Genomic DNA, 8,317 nt, shown 5'->3' with positions numbered 1-8,317 from the left:
ACTGGATGTGAACATCTGGTGAATTATCTCAGTCTGATTTACCTTCCTGGCAACCTTCAATCCATTGACTTTCTATTACTGTAAGTTGAAGGGTATTGCATAAGAGACTACATGAGACAAATTGATATACTAAACAGGTCCTTTTTATAGGGAGTATTTGTGTTCAGGTCTGTGCTAAACAGTGTACTCATATCGTCTCACTTACTCTTTATGGAAACATATGAATCTGATATGATTATCTCTATTTTATTAATGAGAACTATGTGCATTTGAGAATTTAAGAAAGGTTACTTGATAAATACTGATTAGATAGTAGAAGTTCCATAAAAAATAAAAAATAAACCTACCTGTTATCAAAGTTGATAATGTTGTCCATATCGCCTCCTCTAAGCATAATGGAAGTCAGAATATTAAAAGTGCCATAACAAGATGATAAATTAAGAAGTGCTGAATTAGGAGAAGAGAGACAGCTCTCTAAGATGGATTCACGGAAAAAGTCTTTAAAAAACAGTAGTATGTAAGGATATAAACCAAACTAGCATAAAGTCATCGTAGAGTTCCTGTGTCTTCGGGGCTTTTTGCTCCATCCCCTCAGCCTCCGTCTTGTGCCAGCCAGATAATCAGGTGAATTGTGTGTAGCACTGCTTTCAGGACTCATACACATATACTAGAAGATAAGAACCTAATCTGGCAATTGCTATCCCCGCATTTTCTGCAAGAATTCCCAAATCTGCAGAGTCTATCTGGACCTCAAGAAATCATTTATAATGTGTTGTTTTCCGACCCTTGGGCTTGAAGAAACACTTTATTTGCATCATTGATTGAAATGTAATTTAAATTGCCTTTGTGCTAAAGTAGCTTATGATGTGAGAATCATTTTTTAAAGCATGTCTTGAAAAAAACAAAACTTTCAAGTTTCATTAGCATCATTGAGTAACAAAACAGCTCATGCTTCCTATGCCCATCTTCAGGCTATACTTGAGTTTCCTGTGGGTTGAAGGAATAAGGACATGTGCTCCAACAGAGCAAATCAGGGCAGCTTCAGACCCACAGGGTGCACCTCAGAGGTTCTCCGATTCTGGAGCAGTTCTAAAACTCTTGTGTTTTTAAATAGCTTTCTTTTCTATAGAGATTACCACTCATTTAATGATCAAAGTAAAATCTAATCCTCTTTTCCTTGTAGTCTCTGTTGTCAGAAGGGCAAAGCCATATTAAAGTTTGTTATTGCATAAATTAAGAAAAATCTATCACAATTGTATTCCTTCAGTTTTAAAATTCCTCTTTTTGATTTTTTCTTGGCTTCCCATATCTTGCCTTAATAAAGACTATTTTAATTTAGTTATATTTAGAGTGTAATTGCTAGTTTTTAACTTGCTTTTGCCAATTATAGCAGAATTATTCTCCATGTTTCTCCCTACTCTTCATAATTAACATTTTAATAACTAAGATGTCATTATTTATTAATGATTAGTTATTATTACACATGAAGATTGTCTCAATATATTAGTCAAAGTAAAATATAATATTTAATTTTGAAACCATCATATTACAGGTTTTTGGAATATCTATTATTTAAATATTAAATATTTGGAATATTTCTTTACAAAACTTCTAAAAGCTCCATAGATATTTATACCTCTTCCTTACTAATACGTGTATTTTATGTATTCTTAAATTATTACTGAGAGAATGAGGAATGTATATAATTAAATGAGATAAACAAGCTAATAAACATACCTTAAAGTTCACATGCTTGGATTTTGCTTTAGGTGAGGAACACCTAAAGAGAGGTGGCAGCAGAAATGAAGAGTGGATTATTTTTCTTTTCATTCTATGGCCTTGATATCCTTGCTGACACACCTCTCTATTGTCCCGTGCTCTCATCTGGTTATACTGGCATATGTTTAGATCTCAAAAGGTAGTGCAAAGGATAATGACTTTTAAAAAAGTTACTTTCCTAATGATGAAATTTCCAACAGTATATTTCATGAGTAAACACTTTTAAGGGGACTTTCTTTAAACACTAAAATTTGGCTAAAGCTTTGTGCTCGTTACTGGAATGAATTTAGAAAGGTTTTTGTAGTCATGAGGTCTCCTGGACATTTCTCAAAACAACATTCTCAACTCTGCTCCTCCCTGGGTCCCACCATATTTTGGGTCTATCCTCACCACAAGATAAAGTACACATAGACTCTATTTAGTTCTAGAATTTCCACTGGTACTTTTTTGTAGCTTCTATTTTCTCCCTTGAGAACATCCTATCCTTTCATTTACTATAAGTGTATTTTCCTGTATCTTCCAGAGCATAGTTAATGGACTTAAGTGCTTATCTGCTTATTCTAACATGTAGGTCCTTTCAGGGTTGGCCTCCATTGATTATTTCTCAGGAGAGAATGGATCACATTTATTCTTCCAAAGAGTGATGGTATTTTGTGTAGCAGGCAATTACTTGGTTGGACATACATTACAAACGTTGTCTCCAGGCAGCAGCTCAAATCTCAGTCCAGCTTTGGCTTGTTTGGCTTATTTTGTCCTTCCTCAGTCAGGCTGCTTAGTCTTCCCACACATGCATGGTTTAGGGGTCAGCTGGAGATGTGAGCAAAGTTCATACATAGAATTGGGTCCTCCTCTTTGATGTTATCCTTCTTGAGATTCTACTCTTACTGCTCAGAAGCAATACTTACCCTGAACTCTGTCCTTTGGTTCTGAAGGTCAGAAAATCTACAAATTACTAGTTTTACTCATTCATAGCACTACAGGTCACCTGCCCTCAGGTTAAACTAGCAAGAAATTGCCTTGTGCATTCTCCTTCCCCTAAATTCCTATTCTCCTCTTGTTTACTCTACAGATCCTTTAGGTAATTTCATTTTTGTATTTTTTTCCAGAGTTTATAGTTGTTATCCATGGAGTAGGTAGTAAGTCTGTTATCAGATCACTTGGTCATCACAAAAGCAAAACCTCATCTCATGAATCTCTTTAAAACCAACAGCAAGAGCAAATTAGAATAACCAGAATGTGTAATAACTGAACCAATTGCTTGAATAGCTCTAGATTTATACCCAACTTGAATCTGAGGAGGCTCATTATGAACAAAGAACAGATTTCTTGAGGGTAGCCTCAGGACCTTTCAGGAGTCAGCCACCCACAGCTTAACCACAGCCAGATACATAGATTGACCATGCCAGCATTTCTTCAACAACTCTAATACAGATCTCATCCACACACATCTAGACTTCTGCAATGGCTTTCTCAATAATTTCTTCTCTTACAGCTTCTGTCTTCTTCCAATCTAGTCTGAACATTAGTTTTGAGCATCTCCCTGCTCAAAAAATTTAATGGCTCATTTTCTAATTAATTCCAAACTTCTAAGCCTGACTTTATTTTTCTCAGTTCCCCTTATAAGTGGTAAGTAGAAAGCACTAATTGGGAAAATCAGTGCTCAAGTGCATACTCTTAAACACATTTGAGCTGAGAGAAGTAATTTATACATTGAGGTAATGGGTCCATCCTACCTGGTTTAAATCTAATCTCTATGCTTAGTTATATAAATCTGGACACTTTTTAACCTCTCTGCATCTCAGCTTCCTAGTAGTAAAGTACTACCTCCTAGGGTTGTTTTACCATGTGAAGATTAGATTGAATGAGGGAACATCTGAAAGGTGTCTTAGAACAGTTTCTGGCAATGATGTCTCCCAGTAGTGTTAGCTACTTTTAACATTATCTGTGTCTTGGTTCCATTCTCTGGAAAATGAAAGACATAGTTCTATTTGAAAAAGGAATGGTTCATAGGCAATAGATATTAAAAAACCATAAATCTCTGTTCAAATATGAAGGCAACAGAACTCAGCTGCAGCTATATCAAACTATTTGCCATTTCTTGTTCTGCACATTATGCAATTTATACCTTCCCACATCAAGATGACTTTCAAATGTGTGAAATGACCCTCTCTTCCTTTTCTATCCATTAAAATTCTTTCTATCTTTTAAGACTAAGCAAATAAAAATACCAATTTATCCTATAACCATGCTTAACTCACCTAATTAATCAGCTCTCCTTCTTTAACCTTCCAAAGAAGCACTTATCACATTTCTTATGTAATTTTTCCATTTACACCATATTCATTCCCATAGACCATTCATTGGCTGCTTGAGATACTAACTGCAATTTATCTGCTGTTGCATCCTTAGCCATTCTTCAAGAAATACCTGTACATAATAAAACATCAATAAAGATCTAATGAATCAAATTAAAACATAATGTTCAATAATTACATTAGTAAATAAAAAATAACTTCTAAAAAGTCTGTAATTACACTCAGAAAATAAAAATGTTATACCAGTTGCCATATTTTTAAGTGATAACTGAAATCAGTGATACCATCTTTAAAAAGAGCAAAATTTCTCCCTGGAGCATATTTTAGAATTTGGTTAACATGTAATTGAATTTCATGGTATAAGTAATGATGCAATTTCACATTTCAAAGTCCAGCCACATGGACCCTTTGGCTCAACTCAATTCACAGCTAGCAAAACTGTTTGGTGATGAATTTCACACCTCGTTTCCCAGGACCAGACAGAGGACAGTAAATAGTACAAGATCATATAGATGCCTGAAAGCTACCTGTGCACAGTGATATAAATGACAAACCAAAGCATTTCATCTGTCATCCGCAAAGTTAACTTCCTACCTAGGGGACTAACAAACAGAGGCAGCCTTTCCTTGTGCTGGGCTGGCATTAGCTTGGCCTTCCCATCTGACAGAAGGCAACTGCAAACTGTGCACACAAATAAAGCCTGCCCCATTATCAAGTGTTCATTCCTGCTGCAGTGGTGTGATTCTATAAGGCTGCCCTTTCAAGCTGTTTTTCTGAGATCCATCTGGAATTGTTGACACAGTGCAAATCTTATTTGTTTACTTCTTGACATCACTTCTCATCCCCTACCTAGTCTAAATGCTGCTTTGTAGATCCAGATAATTTTTAAAGGACACTGCTTTAGTGGGTTAGAGGAAAGTCAAATGCAGTTTCCTTGTACTTCTTAAAACTCCTCAAATATTAAACCAGTTAAACTAGAGGGGCTAAGAGAGATTGAGTATCTCTATCCATTTGTTTTATAATTGTGGAAATAAGCCTCTATGCCACAACATGGCAAATGTCCAAAACAATGTGGAATGCAGAGCCTGGCTTACCCATTCGCCAGTTGGTGATTGGTGGCTTTACATCTTCCGGTCCTGGCTTTGTTTTCTGTTAAACAAACAGATTGTTATAAGCTTTTGAAGGCTCTTCTAGCTCCAGCACCTTAAACTGAATCATCTATAATTGTTCCAAGATTATACAGATTGTTGGCAGAATTTATTTCTTTGGGGTTCTAGAGCTGAAGTTCCATTTTCCTGCTAGTTGGCTAGGGACAGCTCAGAGCTCGCTCCTAAAGGCTGCCCCTTTCTATTGGTAGTTCACAACATGCATGCCTTCATTCTTCTAGGCCAGCCAGAGTGTGAACTCTAACTTCACCTTCTACCATCAGCTGGAGAAAACACTTTTATAGGGTTCATGTGATTAGATTAGGCCCACCCAGGTAAAATCCACTGTGCCTTCTAACCCTAATCAATGGAGCAAAATCCATAATTTTCATGATATGGGCATGCACACTGGGGTAGAAAAATATTAGAGCACCTTATAATCTTGACTACCACAACATTTCATATTTTTTATAGCTATGAAAAATAATAACTTCTATTACATTTTCTAATTGGTTGTTACTAATGTACAGAAATATTAATTTTAAGAATTTAAACCACCAGCTGAGCATGGGAAGGATTATGTATACAGTAATTTCATTCCCAGAATTACGTTTTGTTATTTGCAATGCATAAGAAATTTTATAGCTGTAATTAATTTCAAATCAGCTGACTTTGAGTTAATCAAAAGGGAGATTATCCTGACTGGGCCTAGCCCTTTAATGAACCCTTAAAAGGGACTGGGCCCTTCCTGAAAAAAAGACCAGAAGCAGGAAAGACTTTTGTGCCGATCCGAAAACCACGAACTCCCATGTGGTAGAGCAAGAGGGCTGTGTGGCCCTCCATTGAATATCAACAAAAATAGCGATATTCTCAGACCCATAAACATGCAGAAACAAATTCTGCCAACAATTGTTAAGCTTGGGAAAGAACTCAGCCTCAGGTGCAATCTCAGCTCTGTCCAACACCTTAATTTCAGTTTGGTAAGACCCTGAGCAAAACAACTAATGTGTATTTTTATTTGCCATGTTTGTACTTTTATTTATCTTATTTGGCCATTATTGCACACTTTAAACTTCATGATTCATGTCTTTCTACAATTCTGAGACTTTTTCAGCTGATACTTCAATTCCTCTTCAAATGTAGCTTCACTGGTACTCTCTATCCTTCCTTTGGTAAGCTGATTAGACATATACTAGATCTTTGCAAACTATCATGCATCACTTTTTTAACCTCTTTTTAAGTTAGCTCCATTTTGAATAAATATATAATACTATAACAATAATGAATTATTTGAAAGTAAAATAATGTGCTTATTTTAATGTCTGTCAAAGTACTCGACAAAATTAATTTTATGTAAATTACTAACCTAATTGTAGATTTTATTCTGTATTTATTAGTATTAAATAACCCCATGCATTTGGAGATTCCAGGTTCATTTTACGGTTAAATTTGGGTTATATTTTGTTTGTTTTGTTTTTTATTGTTTTATGATTTTTTCCTACCCTTCTGTATTCACCTCTCACTTTCAGGCAGTTTCCACTTTCATTCCCCAGCCCATGAATCTAGAACTACATTGATAACATTCCCCAGATAAGATATAGGTTTTATTCATTTCCTATTCCCAAAGCTGTATCTGCACCCCTCCCTTCAACTCCCTAGGTCAGGATTCCATATGAATCTAGCCCCAGGCAGCCATGGATAATTATTATATTCTGCTTCCTTAGATAAGGAAAGAATAACAACTCCATTTCTGGTTTCAAGTAGCATGATTGGCTCCAAGTCCCCAATTTGTATAGAACTCTCTTATTCCTTTTAGCCATTCAGCAGCCAAGCCTATTTGCTTTTAAAACAAGACCATAGCATTCATCACAGTTCTACTTCAGACCAATTTGCCTATCTTTTTGTCTTTGATCCACTGAGACAGATAAGCTGTTTTTATTGCTCTGGTTCCATCTTATGTGTCTTACTTTTTATGTTCTCTCTGATTCTCTATTATGTCTTCTCTGTATCTATCTATCTATCTATATTTCTATTTTTCTATCTATCCATTATATACAACTTTATTGCTAAATGTCTGGAGCCAAGGGGGTTTGAATTATGAATGTACTATACCTTTTGATCTGAAGATACTGTGATTTCTTATAATCCAGAAATTATTTAGAAGGAAATTTTTATTATTTGTTTGCTTATTAACATCTGATATGTTTGCTACCAACATCATTAACAAACTTTTTTTTACTCCATTTAGTTTTTATTTTCACAATTATATTTATCATTCCTAGGATTTCTATTTGGTTTATTTACACATTTATTGCTTAAGTCTATTCTTTGTTTGAAATCTTGTTTTGATTCATGGATTCTTTCTATTGTTTTTTCTACTTTTCAACACATAAACATAATTAATATTCCTTTAAGATCAGTCCATAATCTCTGGTCCTTTTGGTATCAGTTTACTTATATGTTATATATATTGCCTGACTGCTTTTCCTCCCATGTGGTAAAACAGTCACCTACAATGTCATCTTTAGTGGTCATTGTCTTCTATCATAAAAGGTGGTTGTATACATGTCTTTAGCCATCCTTACTGAGCTGACTGGTTCCATTGCACATTTCAATTTTTTAATTTTTATTTTTTCTATTGTTCCCAGCATTGAATGGCTAGTGAAATTCTCACCCTATATCTTCATTTAGCATAAGCTTGAGTTTCCAAATGGCAGGGGGAAGGCAACTATATCCTTAGGCTTTGATCCTGCATACTATGTAAAATGATGTTACACTCCTATTCGCTTTAGAGCTATGTATTCAATCTTCATCTTTGCCATCTGAAAGTTTCCCTTTCTTGCTTGGCTCACAGTATCATTTGGAACAGAGGGACAATATTTTATTTTTACTGCTTCAAAGTATGTAGAGGTGAGAAGGAGTTGAATAAGTGAAAGATTACTTTACACCATTTAAAGCTGTCTAATAGTGAACCTGGTCTAGAGAAGTAGCAAGTTTCCCTTTTCCATTCATGATAAATCATAAGATAGATTGCTACCTACCAGGGGTGCCTAAAGCAAAATCCTTTTTGTGTAAGAA

Source organism: Furipterus horrens, unplaced genomic scaffold (assembly GCF_987537825.1).
Source record: "Furipterus horrens unplaced genomic scaffold, mFurHor1.1.pri manual_scaffold_1, whole genome shotgun sequence".
Lineage (NCBI taxonomy): Eukaryota > Metazoa > Chordata > Mammalia > Chiroptera > Furipteridae > Furipterus > Furipterus horrens.
Note: the sequence above shows the minus strand (reverse complement) of the source record.